The sequence below is a fragment of the Pinus tabuliformis genome, chromosome X (assembly GCF_031772625.1).
Source record: "Pinus tabuliformis cultivar Carrire ecotype Pingquan chromosome X, CPIR1, whole genome shotgun sequence".
Taxonomy (NCBI): Eukaryota; Viridiplantae; Streptophyta; class Pinopsida; order Pinales; family Pinaceae; genus Pinus; species Pinus tabuliformis.
Genome location: NC_142308.1, coordinates 685,352,508 through 685,369,269, shown reverse-complemented (window position 1 = coordinate 685,369,269; position 16,762 = coordinate 685,352,508). Strand labels below are relative to the sequence as shown.

At 36.5% G+C, this 16,762-nt stretch overlaps 1 pseudogene; it reads left to right on the top strand.

The window, feature by feature from the left end:
* Positions 1–10,732: 10,732 nt before the first annotated feature.
* On the top strand, positions 10,733–11,702 carry LOC149141835 (protein SAWADEE HOMEODOMAIN HOMOLOG 2 pseudogene; annotated as a pseudogene).
* Positions 11,703–16,762: the final 5,060 nt, after the last annotated feature.

Below are 16,762 nucleotides of genomic sequence, written 5' to 3'. Positions count from 1 at the left end.
CCGCTCCCTCAAATGCAGAGACTTTAAAAGTATACAAAATTAATTACAAAATTTTACCCTAGGGAACCTTGTCCCAACATAATATGACCCAAATATTCCACTTCTTAAACCCCGAAGGCACACTTGGAAGGATTTGCACGTATTTTTTTCTTATTCAATAGTGTTAAGACCCTATCAACATGTTGTACATGCTCTTCCCAAGATTTTTTGTATATTAGTATGTTATAAAGAAAAAAACTAATACAAATTTTCTAAGCGTGGGTTTGAAAATAGAATTCATTAGGCTTTGAAATGTTTAACGTGCATTGGTAAGTCCAAATGGCATAGCCAAAAACTCATACTAAACGTGATCTATTTTAAAGGTTGTCTTGGGAATGCCTTCTTGTCTCATTCTGATTTGATAATATCCAGAATGAAGATCCAACTTAGTAAAGAAAATTTCTCCATCCAATTCATATAATTTTTCAATGACATGAATGGGAAACTTAGCTTTGATTGCCATTTTGTTGAGTTGTTTGTAATCTAGACACATATGCCATGAACCACCCTTTTTTATAACCATCACCATTGGTGAGGAGAAAGCACTTTGGATAGCTTGAATGATGCCAACCTCAAAAATTTATTGAACCATATGCTTAATATCACTCTTAGTATGCATATGGATACTTGTAAGGCCTAATGTTAAATGGTACACTTCCAAGTTGCAAATGAATAACATGGTCGTGATCTTGAATAGATGGATGACCCTTAGGCATTTGTCCAAATACCTTGGAATGGTTGTTGATAACTTCTTGGAGATCCGATGGAGTGAAAGATATAGCTGTTTGAACATCTAGTGAACACAATTATGCAATTAGACCATGGTGTCCCTTTTTGAGTAATTTTTTCATTGTATTAGATTTTATCACTTTAGAGGGTTTCCCTTGGATATATCCAAGCTCAATTTTGTTGCCTTTTGAGGAAACTATCATGAAAATATCTTGAAAATAGGACCAAATTTCCCAATAACCATTGGACCTCTAATACAACATCAACAACCCCCATTTGGATTGTAATCAAGGAACTATAAAATAAATATACCCACATATCTAGTTTAATACCATGACGCTTCCTTGAAAATTTTATGGTACCTTTGTTTGCAATCATTACTTCAAATTCTGATGCTGGATATACAAAGAAATTAAGAAGTTTTTCCAATTTTTAATTGATGAACTTGTGGGTACTAATTGAATCATCCAACAATGTTATCTTTTTCCTCTTGGGAAGAGGCCAACAACCAACAAGTTTTGAAAAAGTTACCATAACTTTCACTTGGCACATCCAATTTTGGTTAGACTCATGGAAATTGAAAGAAGACATATTAGAGTACCATAGGCTGAAATTTCAGACTTAGGAGGGCTTTGATTTCAGAGATATATGGGATAAAGGTCAACCATCCAAATAATCTACAAATTATGGTTTTGAAAGGTATGCAACTTACAATTGGCATAACTTTTGATTGGAAGATCGATTTTTGGTGACTCAAAATATATGATAAAGAGGAAAAAGAGGACAATTATTGTTTACTCACATGGCTCTTAATGGTTCTTAAAAAGTTACTTCTCCATGAACCCTCAAAATAGAACGATATATTAAAAGGAAAAAGATAACATTGTTGGATGGTTCAATTAGTACCCACAAGTTCATCAATTAAAAATTGGAAAAACTTCTTAATTTCTTTGTATATCCAGCATCAGAATTTGAAGTAATGATTGCAAACAAAGGTACCATAAAATTTTCAAGGAAGAGTCATGGTATTAAACTAGATTGTGGGTATATTTATTTTATAGTTCCTTGATTACAATCCAAATGGGGGTTGTTGATGTTGTATTATAGGTCCAATGGTTATTGGGAAATTTGGTCCTATTTTCAAGATATTTTCATGATAGTTTCCTCAAAAGGCAACAAAATTGAGCTTGGATATATCCAAGGGAAACCCTCTAAAGTGATAAACTCTAATAGTATGAAAAAATTACTCAAAAAGGGACACCACGGTCTAATTGCATAATTGTGTTCACTAGATGTTCAAACAGCTATATATTTCACTCCATCGGATCTCCAAGAAGTAATCAACAACCATTCCAAGGTATTTGGACAAATGCCTAAGGGTCATCCATCTATTCAAGATCACGACCATGTTATTCATTTGCAACTTGGAAGTGTACCATTTAACATTAGGCCTTACAAGTATCCATATGCATACTAAGAGTGATATTAAGCATATGGTTCAATAAATTTTTGAGGTTGGCATCATTCAAGCTATCCAAAGTGCTTTCTCCTCACCAACGGTGATGGTTATAAAAAAGGGTGGTTCATGGCATATGTGTCTAGATTACAAACAACTCAACAAAATGGCAATCAAAGCTAAGTTTCCCATTCATGTCATTGAAAAATTATATGAATTGGATGGAGAAATTTTCTTTACTAAGTTGGATCTTCATTTTGGATATTATCAAATCAGAATGAGACAAGAAGGCATTCCCAAGACAACCTTTAAAATAGATCACGTTTAGTATGAGTTTTTGGCTATGCCATTTGGACTTACCAATGCACATTAAACATTTCAAAGCCTAATGAATTCTATTTTCAAACCCACGCTTAGAAAATTTGTATTAGTGTTTTTCTTTATAACATACTAATATACAAAAAATCTTGGGAAGAGCATGTACAACATGTTGATAGGGTCTTAACACTATTGAATAAGCAAAAAATACATGCAAATCCTTCCAAGTGTGCCTTCGGGGTTTAAGAAGTGGAATGTTTGGGTCATATTATGTTGGGACAGGGTTCCCGAGGGTAAAATTTTGTAATTAATTTTGTAAACTTTTAAAGTCTCTGCATTTGAGGGAGCGGAGCGTGAAGGTCATAGAAGTCAAAAGGGGCTTTAGTCCCTTAGTTTTTTAGAATATAGGGAGTTTTGTGACCCACCCATGGTCTACAAACCATGGTATTGTAAAAGAGAAGGCTATATATAGAGGGGTCATAGCGAGTCTAGGAGGTAACTTGAATAAAAGATCATTGTATGGGCAAGTAAGCTAAGGCAGGAAGGTATGTTTCCTATACTTAGGCGAAGGGGAAAGCTCCTGATACTGAGTGTGTGGAGACCTTGGTAAGCCCACAGGCTGAGTGCATAGGCCCATGCAGCTGAGTGCGCAAGGAAGAAGAGTCTGTAACATAAAAGAATACATCTAATAAAGACTATTTTGGGCCATAATTGTGTATTTGTGCATCTATACTTATGCAATTTATGTATATTCACTCTGTTATTATGAATTTATATGAAGAAATGCTTAATTGATTCATGAAAGTAGAAGAACTTATTATTTACTTAATGTTATGAATGTTAAAGCATTTCGTGAAGATTTAGAATTGGTTTTTCAACATTACTGCAATTATTTGTATTGTAAGGGTTACGGTTTGTGAAGACCGAAACAAGCCCTAGAAACCACAAGAAACCATAACACTGACCTCTGGATGTAGAAACCTAGTTTTGTCATCCCCCAATACTGCTTCGGGTGAGACTACAGCCCACACTCCGTGGGTTATCACCAAAAGGGCCAAAATTTTAGGTTTTTGTTGGTTGGCGCAGCTAACTCTGAACCTAGGTTAGGACCCCTCAAGCCATCATATTATATCTCATGAAGGTGTCAAAGTGGAACATAACAAAATAAAAGCTATGAGGAATGGGAAATCCCTAATACCTTAAATAAACTCAGGGGATTCTTAGGATTAACACAATATTACCGCAAGTTTGTTAAGAATTATGGTCAAATAGTAGCACCTCTAACAAAATTATTGAAGAAGGAAGCATTTTATCGAGCAAAGGAAGCAAACAAAGCTTTTGAAAAACCTAAAGAGGTTATGTGTACAACACGTATCCTAGACACAATCGACTTCACAAAAATCTTCATTCTGGAGTGTGATGCCTCAAGCCATGGACTTGGTGTAATTTTGTTGCAAGAAGGAAGGCCCTTGCCTTTGGAAGTAACAAACTTAAATGAAATAACTCAATCAAACCCATATATTAAACATAAATTCTGGCCATACTACATGCAATTAATAAATGGTGTCCATGCCTAATAGGAAGACATTTCAAAGTAAAAACAAATTATGGTAATTTGAAGTACTTCTTATAACAAACATTATCTTTAGAAAAGCAATAAAAAAGGGTTACAAAGATGTTAGTTTATGAGTTTGAGATTATATCCAAAAAAGAAAAAAAAAATGTGTCAAGTGCACTCTCAAGGAAAGAGGAAGACTCAAAGGGTTTACTATGTGTTATTTCCATTCCATAATATGATTGGATGGAAGAACCAAGGATGGAATGGAAACAACATGAGAAGGTATGAAAGATCATTTAGAAACTACAAGTGAACCTTGACGTAATAGAAAAATGTATGTGAAATAAATATTTGTTGTGGTATCAATATTGCTTATACTTATGTAATAATTATCAAATCAAACAAACATTCCTTTTGAAATTACATACTTCTCCTATAGGACGACATTCAAGGTTCTTGAAAACATACCATAGGATCAAGAAAAAAAATTGGGGGAAGGTCTTAAAGCAAATGTGTAAAATTTTGTCGCATATACACACGGGATCATAGATCAAAAGGTGCATATGCGTATACACGCACTTTCATGCAAGGGAAGGCGCATACATTGGGTTTTGGTCCATGGTATTTAGTCCTTGGTATTTGAACCTATGGTTTTGGACCATGGTATCTCGTCAGAAGTGTTGATCCCAAGTATTGGGTCCATGGTATTGTTTTGTTATGGTTTTGGATCATGGTATTGAAAAAGGCCTAAGACTATAAAAGGAGAAGAAGATCATTAGGCAAGGGCAATGAAAAAGTCTTGAATATCTGATGAAGGATGAGATCCAGTATGCAAGATATGGGTTTATGATGCATTTCTTGATCTGAGCTAAGGAGGGATCTCATCAGTTGAAAGAGTTTCTCCAAAATGCGTTCCCTTAAATTTACCTTTAAGGCTACTAGGGAGAAGGTTCATGGTCTCCTGCTTAGTGCATCCACCACCACATTATCCTTGCCCTTGATGTATGAGATCTCAAAATCATACTCACTCATGAATTCGCTCCACCGCCTTTGTATGGCATTCAAATCCCTTTGAGTGAAGAGATGCTTCAGGCTTTGATGATATGTTCTTAACTCAAATCTTCTCTGAATGAGGTAGTGTCTCCATAGTTTCAAGACTAACATCACTGCTACTAATTCTAATTCATGGGTAGCATACAACTCTTCATGTTTCTTCAATTTTCTAGATGTGTAAGCTATTACTCTGCCTTCTTGCATCAATACTACACCCAATCCTTGTGCTAAAGCATTGGTGTAGACAATGAAGTCTTTTTCCATGTCTGGTACTTGAAGGATCAGTGCACTAGTTAGTAACCTCTTCTGTAATGTGGTGATGGGTTTTGTAATCCTTGAAAAACCTTCCACAAACCTGCGATAATACCCTGCTAGCCCCATAAAACTACATACCTCATGGGAATTTTTTGGTATTAGCCAATCCATTATGGCCTTCACCTTTTCTAGGTCAACTGAAATCCCTTCCCCTGAAATGATGTGCCCAAGGTAATGAACTTTCTTCTGAAAGAAGGAACGTTCTGAAAATTTCCCATACAATTGATTTTCCCTTAAGCAAGTCAATACCACCCTTAGGTGCTTTTCATTCTCCTTTTCATTCTCAGGATACACAAGAATGTCATCGAGGAAGACTTGCACAAATTGGTCCAAATACTTCCTGAACACACCATTCATGAGGCTCATGAATACTGCTAGTGCATTGGTTAAACCAAATGGAACAACTATGAACTCATAGTGCCCAAACCGAGTTTGAAATGTAGTTTTTGAGATGTCCTCTTCCTTAATCCTCAATTGGTGGTATCCAGATCGTAGATCGATCTTTGAGAAAACTATTGCTCCCTTCATTTGATCAAATAGGTCATCTATTCGAGGTATCAGGTACCTATTCTTTATTGTGACTCTATTTAAGTCTCTATAATCTATGCATAGCCGCAAGGAACCATCCTTATTCTTGACAAAAATCACTGGTGCACCCCAAGGTGAAATACTAGGTCTGATAAATCCCAAGTCTAAGAGCTCTTTTAACTGCATCTGCAACTCACAAAGTTCTAGAGTTGTCATCCTATAGGGTGTCTTAGATATTGGTTCTACACCAGGTTTTAGGTCGATTGTGAAATCAATCTCCCTTACAGGAGGTAATCCAGGCAATTCCTTAGGAAAAACATCCTTGAATTCTGACAAAATTGGATGTTGATCTAGGGAGGGTCCTTTCTGGTCACTTACATCCTCGACCACATATAGCTTGCAATCTTGTCGGAGACAATGTTTTACCTTCATCATGGATATGAATCGTAGAGACACTCCCCTCTTGATTCCAAAAATATCAATTGGCCTACCCTCATAATCTAAACAAATGACCTTCTTCTTGAAACAATCTACCAAAGCTCGATGAGATTCTAGCCAGTCCATTCTAATAATTACATCATACGTCCCCAATGTTGTGACGTATGCCTTCACCTTAGTCATACACACCCCGAGGTTTACCTGACATTGGTCAACACTAGGTCCTACTGCTTGTTTTATCCCAGAAGCCATATCAACTTGTTTAAAGTCATTGTGCTCATAGGCTGCCAACCCACATTTTTCTAATGCAACTAGTGAAATGAAACTATCTGTAGCACCAGAATCAAACAAAATTTTAACTTTTACTTTGTTTATCATACCTGAGGTTTCTACCACAGCAGACTGGTGTTCAAATTGCCGTTATCAACTGCTGCATAGATTCGATGGTGGTTACTTGCCCCCACCCCACTCGTGCTTTTCCTTCTCTATGGTTGTTACCTGCTTGTAACTTGGGGCAGTCTCGCTGGTAATGAGGTCCTCTGCATCCCCAACAAGTGATGCACGATAGACCTCGAACGAATGTTGTGGAGTTATTTAGAAAGAGTTCAGTCCCCTAGGACTCCTACCCCCACTTGTTGCTCCTCATGTATGACTTTGATTTGTATGCGCCCTTGAAGCTGCAGGTGAAGCTGCACTAGTAACCATTGAAATCCCCACTATCAGTGCTCTAGGTACAACCCTATTTCCATATGGTGATGGCCTCAAATTTCCTCCCTTGGGGAAGGTACGAGGGGCCTTCCCCATAAACCTTGGTTGGCGTGGAAAATTGGATTTGCCTCCACCTTTTAAGTCTAAGTGTTCTTTGACATTAAGAGCCTATTCTACAACTTCTGCCATTGAGGATGGTTTCCACATCTGCACCATTGCCCTAATCTTAGGGTTCAATGAATAAATAAAATGATCCGCTTAGCACTGGTTAGTATCCATGTAGGAGACATACTTGACCAATTCCATGAATTGAATTTCATATTCTTCTACTATACGATTTCCCTGTACCAAGGCATGGAAGGCTCCTACCTATTGTTCTTCATAATATGCTGGCAGGTACTTTTTCGTGAATCTCTCCTCAAATAATTCCCAAGTAACTGTGTCTAGAGTGAGGTGTATTTGACACTCCAAGTTACCCCACCAATTCAGATCACTATCTCTGGGTTGGAATATTGCTATTTTAGCTTTTGAATTGGAATTGTAATCCCTTAGTGTGAATCACCTTCTCATTCCTTCTAACCAGGCTTCTGCACATTCACTAGCACAACCTTTTGCAAACTGGAGCTTAATCTTCTAGAGCTCCCTAGTAATGTCCTCGATTGGAGGTCCTCTATAAGAGTCTCTTGATCCCTCGAGATTTTCTAACCCTGAGGGAGGGTTCTCTACTTCCACTTCATTTGTTTGGTGCCCTTTTAAAGTCTCATTAATTGCTTCTAGGGAACGCGAGATGAGAGTCAATTCTGGTGAAGGTAATGGGTTATTTGTAGGAGGTCCTTTTGATGACTCTCCCTGACCTTGATTTCTTCACGTCCTCACCATTTTGAATTGTCCAAATATTTGCATGATGTGCAAGACTCATTAATCCCTCTTAGGACTTATCCCTCTTAGCTGTCTCACATACATGTGTATAACGATAGTCATAAGTTTTCCTTCTACTATGCTCATAAACAAGAATTATTAGTACTAGGAAGATTCCCCAGGATCTACCAAATCCTCTCATGTGTGAGTTCTACATAACTTACAAATTTTCTCTTGAGACTCGCTAGGGTACTGGTGCAATGTACTTGTAAGTCATGCTCTAACACAAATTGTTTTCTTTAGTACCATAGCTATAATTTAATATTTGAGCTAATTAATATCTTGGTTTAATACATTCAAATAATTAAGTCAATTACTAATGTGAATATACCCTTTTTAGTCATGTCTTACTTCTATGGCCACTAGTTTTTCCTTCCCACCCTTTTATTATGTTTTTAAAATCCTTTATGTCCATTTTATGAATCTTGGGACCCCCTATAGGACATATAAACAATTAGTCTCACCTCTTGAAGAGGCATTGTCCTTGAAGCAAGGTTCCTAAGCAATCATCCATGAATGCATATATATTTATATATATGTATACCTATTTTCAATAATTAGTATAAGGAAGAAGAATTACATTGCCAAAATAAATGTCACTTCTTACTAGCTTCATAGACAAAATCTAAAATATTGTTGGATGAAAGAATGCCACTTTGTGAGATTAATAGAATGGAGAATGAAAATTAATATCACTTATATACTTGCAAAACACATAAATCTCAATTTCAAAATGTATTTAACATATAATTTTCATAACTTCTTAACTCATCGAACTAACGGAATTTAGAGAAGCTTTTAGGTCAATATTTTTGATTTAATTTCGATAGATTTAGATTTTTTTTTTTTAAAGACAAAATTTCATTAAATTACATGGCCATGGTGAGGAGGCACTGGAATTGTTTTTCAAAATTAATGAAACTAGGAAAGTGGAAAAACACTAGACAAGACAATGCAATTAGATTGAAGGCAGGTGATAGGAAAGTTTAAGAAAATTTTAAAGCCAAAATTTATGAAAATGGTAGGTAAGCTTCTACTATGAATCAATTTTAGATTTGTATCAGATAGTCTTGAAAGCTAATGTAGAAAGAGTGTGCAAAGGTTACATAGTAAAGTAAGATAGAATATGGAAGATGGTTTCTATGATATCGTAATCAAATTGTTTTATTTCGAAGCACTTTTGATTCATTCTCTTGGATACAAATATAAAGTAGACACCAAAAAAGTTGTTTTAGATAACTGAATCAGATAAATCATATTTCAATATCTTTCCTAGCATCGTATATCAATAATTTGAAGCAACAGGGCGGTGGTCAATAGAGAGGGTTCCAGGAAACGAGGTGCAAGTTTAAGGCCCATCAATTGTCCTCTCCATTTTTAACGTTTTTCGTAGACAATTGCAGTTCAAATAATATGCTTTTCTCCCACCTTTTGCACTATGGTGACCAAGAGAGAGGACTAATGGATCGCTGGCACATTACTCATTTCCAAAATATATCCTTATATCAGTCCATAATTTCATTTTCTCTCCATTTTTCATCATCCAAAAGTTGTTAAAGCTTCGGAAAATCCCTCAACTTCTAATCGATTATGGTAATTGGGAATAGAAAAGAACCCAAATTAGCGAGTCCATCCGTAACTTCTGAGATTCTAGACTCATTGTCTGTTTCCACATTAGGGTTGATGGAAAAATAAATAAAGGTTTTCATATTAATAAAATGTAGGGTTTTAAATTTGAATGATGCCTAGATGTTAAACCAATCTAATATTTTAAAATAATCATGACTGTCGAGTCTAGAACTACATAATATTTTTCTTTTTGGTAGATAGAAATACAATAGGACATAGTAAATGTATCATAGCTGTAAATATACATTGTAACAAGCTATTTTCGTTTCAAACAACATTTTAACCCATTATATGGAGTTTAAGAATGTGGAAATAGGAATAAACATTAGTCTGCCTGAGTGTAAATACAGACATGGTCAAGATATGAAGCTTAAACTCTGAGCCAGCTGAAACATGTGCTTGGAATTTTAAGTCATATGGATAATGAAGGCATTTGTGTACAGAAATCTACTTATACATCTCTCTTGTAGTGTGCCTTAATGAGCAATCTGTAACACTGAGTAAATTGGTCCATGGCCACATGATTCAAACGGGATTTAAACCACACTTCTCCACGGTCAACAAGTTGGTGAGCTTGTATGCCAAGTTGCGGGGGGGATGGGATCTCGTAGAGGCTCGTCGGGCTATGGAAAAAATGCCTAAACAAAACATAGTTTCGTGGACTACCATAATTGAGGCTTATGCAAGGTATGGGTGTAATGATACTGCTTTGGCATTGTATTATGAAATGCAAACAACATGTGTCCATCTGAATAAGTTCACATTTTCTAGTGTTCTCCTGGCTTGTGCAAATTTAGGAGCTCTGGAAATTGGCAAGGAGATTCATCAAGATATAATCGTATTTGGATGTGAGACTAATTTGTTCGTTGGTTGTGCACTTGTTGATATGTATGTGAAATGCGGGAGAGTGGAGGATGCACACAATGTGTTTGACAAATTTCCTAAATGAAGTGTCGTTGCGATGACTGCAATGATTACAGGGTATGCACATAATGGTTATATTGATGAAGCCTTAAGGCTATTTTGGGAAATGCCCGAACCAGATGGGGTTTCGTGGACGACTGTCATCACTTGCAAAGAAGTTCAGTGCAGCACCAGAAAGGGCTGGAAAACTCTTGTGCAATGGAAGCAGGTATGGACTTGGTTTCAGAATAGGAAGTATGCACAAAAACAAATGGTGCCAAGGTTCCAGGAAGACAATCGCTTCACATCTTGATGATTCAAGAGAAAAGAGAGTTGTGACCAATTTTGTAGTTGTTTCATTAGGAATAATGGACCAAGATGCTTCAGAAATGAAGTTTTAGGCAAAATCCTCAAGAGATGGGGCATGGAAGTTCGGGTAAGGTTTGCTAGATTTGGAGCAGAGGAAGATGAATGGGTCAAAGTGAAAAAGTGTGTGAGACAACATTCACTTCCTTGCGAAGCTTCTGAACATGTAGCAGTGCTTTCAGGAGATATCATACTTTGTTTTCGGGAAGGTAAAGAGCAAGCATTTCACTTTGATGCCCATGTCTTCGATGCCTAAAGAAGGCGACATGATGCTTGGGGTTGTAGGTGTAGGTTCTGGGTTTGGTATGACCATGACCAGTCTGAGGAAATAGTACTGTTGTGGAAAGTTTTCCGGTGGCCAGAGACATATTACCGGTTACAACTAATCCATGCTTCCAAATAATTATCAACAATTGAGCTGGACCAAGGATCTCAGCAAGTAAAAGATGCCCCTGCAGCTCCCGTGTGTCATTTTGGAGAAGCAACTCTAGAAGAATTTCATCTCTCACCAGAATATCAAAGATTACAAGTCATGTTATAGAAGACAATGTTCAGTCTTTAACTGCTCCCAAGACTTCCTCAGTTTTACAGCCGCCAGAAGGTCTATCTGCTGAGTCTCAAAGAAATATTCTAGTCACAGAAATTGATTCTAGCCAGAAAATTGTTGCACCCGCATTTACTGATATGGATGAACCTTCAAATAACATGGTTGATGTGATGGAAAAATGTACAGTTCAAGATTGAGAAAAGCAACTTAGGGGAACTTATGCTACCGAGAAACACACATTGAAAACTTAAAGACAAATTTCACTGTAATAATAAGTTTCGGAAGCTATCTTTCTGTAAGAAGCATCTTTGCAAGTTTTCTAGCTTTATATTTGTTTTTCTGGTATAATTAGTAATGCTTCATATTTTGTAGAGACTGTGTGCCATATGCGCTAGTTGAATATCCATATTTGAATGTTTTAGGCAGTCAACATTGTAACTATTGTCGTTTAAAATGGAACGAGTCTTTTCTAAATAATTGATTTTGTTAAATTGGTAGTTAAGGATAGAAGACCATGAGAAGCCAATGCATTGAATATATTGAAACAGTGACTTATTGAGAGTAAGGTGGAGAAATTAGTTCCACATATTTTTATAAAAAAATTAGTGGAGATTCGTGTCTAGTGGGTCTTGGGTCCAGATTTCGAACCCGCTCTAATACCACGTGTAAGGTCCCCTCCTAGGGTCCTCTACCAGACTTATATTCTCTAATTTTAAATGCAATAAAAAGGCAATAATTTATTTTCTGACAAGACATTTAAACGATAATAATTTACCATTTAAAATCTAATTCCTACAATTTAAATAGTAAACATTTCATTTCAATCACTTACATGAGTAATCTATGCATAGAGGAATACATATACCGATAGCTCGGTGTAGATGCCCTTGAGCTGCTGCTCCTGCTGGAACGTTCCTCTTGACTACCGACTGGATTTACCTCCCAGCCAACTAGGAAGAAACTCCTAGCCCCGAAAACCTCCACAAGTTTCCTGGCCCTCCGAGACCAAGTCCAACCAGATGTAGTGTGTCCAAGATGAGTAATCCTCCCCTCCTCTCTCTCAAACAATTCCTCCAAAACCACAGCCAAACCAAAACCAAAAGCAAGACCTAGCATCCCCCTTCCTCCCCTCATCCTTCCCCTTTTATGCCCCCTTCTCTTCTCCACCTCAACCACCTCTCATTAATGTCATAACTTCTCCCTCATCCTTACATTTGACTTCTCTTCTCCCAAGTAAACATGAGAGGACATTTGGGAATGTGATGTGAATATAAAATTGGGTAATTAATTAGAGAGGACCATGTCTTAAAGTAAATGTGAGAGGACATTTTTGGGATGAGAGATGAATATATAAATTGGTAATTAATTTGAGAGGACTATGTCTTCTCAAAATTTAAAAATTTGGGGAGGTAAATTGGGAAAGTAACAAAATTTATATAGGTACAAAATTTACAGTTTCACCAATGTAGGTATGTACCAATATTTCTTGATAATTATAAGTCCATATTTTAAGGAAATTTAAACACTTAGTAAAATTTGCAGGACAAGATTAAATAGGGCATTACACTCCAACCTTCCTTGATATGTTGAACTCAGTTGCCACTTGCCCCCGCATTGAGCTAGATCCAATCACCAAATGGAATATTGACAAAGACAAGGGTACTTCGTCATAATGCACCAAGGCTAGGGAGTTAATGCAAGTCGGCAATCCACTCTTAACATGAAACTGCTAATCAAAATATGATTATATGGGGGACAATGTATATGGCCGACTTCCTCTATGGAAACCAATTCATTTATTCGACTACATGAGTCATTTTGGTGGAAATTGGGACTTCACTATTGCTTCTAGAAATCATGGGATATATGAGATTGTTATCACTCTTTGATCCACTTCTAAGGTCCCTTGTTCCAAAGTGGTACCTTTGTTTTCCAATGAGTCATCCTTTGTGTTCAATTGTTTAAGTACATGAAAAAATTCAATTTGTTCAAATTTCAGAGAGAGTAAAACAATCCTTTGTAAAATAGGAGGGAGGTCTAAGTTTGACATTCCCCTAGCTTTCCTCACCTGGCTAATTACTATCATTGAGTCTCCAAACACTCAGACTTTGGTGGTTTTATTTTCAATTGCCAATTCCAGTCCTTTCCAAAGTGCAAGATATTCAACTTGGTTGTTGGTTGCTACCCCCATACCTCAAGCAATTGAGTCTTTATTTGTTCATTGGGGCAAAATATAACCCCTCCCACTCCTGCGACCCTTGGATTTCCTTTTTGAGGCTCCATCAAAGAAGAATGAAAATTGATTTATGTTCATTCTCCATTGCTAAAAGTTTGTCAATTTTTTGCCTCATACAAAAGTTTCTACTATTAGTATGTCAGAGTCTGAAGCTACTAGCATGATCTATAGGCTTGCCCTCCTCTATGCATTCCTTTTCCAATGGATTAAGATTGACAAGATAAATGTCTTTATATCCACAAACTGTGATTTCACCAAATAATAAACTTGTTGCCTTATGGGCCATGAGGGTAAGGTCTAGCTATTCTCCTTTAAAAAATGCTCACATTCTGGAAATCCATATCGACAAACAAATATATCTAGGGAGAGCCTCCCAACAGTGAATTGGTAGGGATGAAGCCTTTTGAGGCAATGGATATTTCTTTCTCCATGTTTTGATCGTTTTTTCCCATGTTCCAGGGATTGCTTCAATATTTCTCAAACTTTCATATATTGCTTGCCAAACTACTAGGGAGAATGGAAAATGTATGAAGATATGTGGGATGTTTTCCTCTACTTCCATACATAAAACACATCTCAATGGACCATGTATATTTATTTCCTTGAGGTTTTACGTAGTTATATTTATTTGATGCACTAAATCCCAACAAAAGGTATTCACTTTGGAGATCCTATCTGTTTTCCAAAGTCTCCTCCACAACTTATTGGGAGTAGGATGACAAATCCTTTTAACTAGGAACTCATAGCCCATTCTAATTGTATATCCATGATGGGGGCTCATTCTCAAAGATCAATGATCTTGGGATGTAATGGATATAGGAGCCATTCCTTTTAGATTGTGAATTAGTGTTTCCCATTGCATCTGAAGATTTGTTGGTAAATATGGGCACAACCAACCTTTCCAAACCCCTTGATCATCCCATTTGGAGATGTATTTTAGCATTGCATAGCCTTTGTCCTGCATCCAATTTTCTAGATCACAAATTTCTTATTGTTCCCCTAAGTGTCCTTCAAGATTGTAATTGTCCTTCCAGATGTTTATGTGTGCTCCATTTCCAAGGTGCCAACTGAGATGTTCAAGAATTAATGGGGTGACATCTTTGCATATTTCCAAATTCTAGAGCATGTACCTGTCCACTCTACTGAATCAACTCTTAAAAGTAGATATTTATGGAAATATTTCCACAAGAAGGACTATTTCCACCACTTTTTAATGTTGGATAAGAGTCACCATAGAATATTCGCTCCTAACACTAGATTCACGTAATAAGGATCCTTTATTGCCAATCCACCATACAAATTTGGGAGCCAAACTATGTTCCATTGCACCAAATGAAATTTTTATCATTGTGTTTTCCCCCTTTCCATAGGAATTTCTTTATTATAATGCTTATTTGGTTGGCCATGCTCGTAGGAGCTAGTAGTCCAAAGCACATGTATAATGGGAGCATTGATAGCATTGATTTGACTAGGACAATTCGACCCACTATATTAAGCCATTGCGACCCCCAAGATTGTATCTTGTTTTTAAATTTTTGAAAGGACTTCACTCTAATCATCCATGCTCATGGCTCCCAGTGAGATGGGGACTCCCAAATATTTAAAGAATCTCCATCCAATTTCTATTGGATATTCAAGGGAATTGGATATCCACTTTAGACTTACATTTCATAATCATAATTTTAATTCATTTTTAAGGCTTAAATATTAATGATCAAATAATGATATACCTTAAGCTTTGTAGGTACAAGATCTATCTACCACTTATAGTTCTTTTGTCATTTTAGGAAAATTTGTAAGATACTATTGCATATTATAAATAAGATTTCCATTTTAGTTTCTTTAGTGCTTGAACATATTGATAAACATATTCTATATTTTTCATTTAATTCATAATTTGGGATTACTTCAAATTTCATCTATTAAAGGTCCAAAGTGTGATTTGACCTATGTTCACCTTTCAAGAATTAATCGTTTTGCTTGGATTGTTAAGTATTTTTACAAATATGGAAATACATCTTACGTATCATTACTCATGTTTGTAATTTATCTCTTCAAACTTAGTTTTATATAATTGGAAGAGTTTTAGCTATTGTGTTTCACCACTAGATTAAAAATTGGCAATTTCCTTCATTAAGTAACATAAATCATATTTGAGCTTCTTGATTGGTGTTTTCATTGATTCCAAAGTCAATATTTGAATGCTCTTAATATTCATCTAGATTGCATTGATTGAAGCTCCAATGGTCAAGATGTCCTGGAAGCTCACATGCCCAATCATATTTCCCTATAGTTGTTGAAGGAATTGAGGATGAATATATATGAATTTTCTACCATAGACATCTTCATTTGACTCTTCTTTTCATGCCAATTCCAACAGTATGTGGCATGCCTCATAACTCCTCATGGTTGAGGAGATATGTCTGCCTAAAGTTTGTGCCCCAAAAGTGTGGGAAAAGCCCCCAAAATGAGATGATGTGGTAGATTGATGATTGGCTATATTTTTGATACAATTATGCGGCTAATCAGGGTTATTATTAAAATTTGATTAAATTATTTTGGAGGTTAATTTTTTCTTTCATAAGGAAGCATTTTTTTTTGTGTAAGTCAGCTTTTGATATTAACAAAATGAAAATATAGTACAAAACTTCTGCTTCAGCAGACTATGGGCCGCTAAACAGTAGGCCTTACCACAGGAGACCAGAAGAGAACAGAGTAACTGAAAACTAGAGAAGACAAAGTAACAGAAAACTGAAAGCCAGCACACCACGCAGGGCGGCAGAGAACTAGAACTAACAAAAGGACATAAACAGAGGAAACCTGGACAGTGAACATATCAACCCGCTGAGAAGAGGGAAGCGAGGATAGCAAGCCGCGAAACAAAAGAGAAAGTCTGCCGAGGACGAGGAATCTGAGAGACTACAGAGTCAGATATGTTTAAACATCTCCAGGACCGGTGCAGACCTTGACATGTTGACCTGTCCTGGCTTGGGAGGATTGCCCTGCTGATCTCCAGTCGGA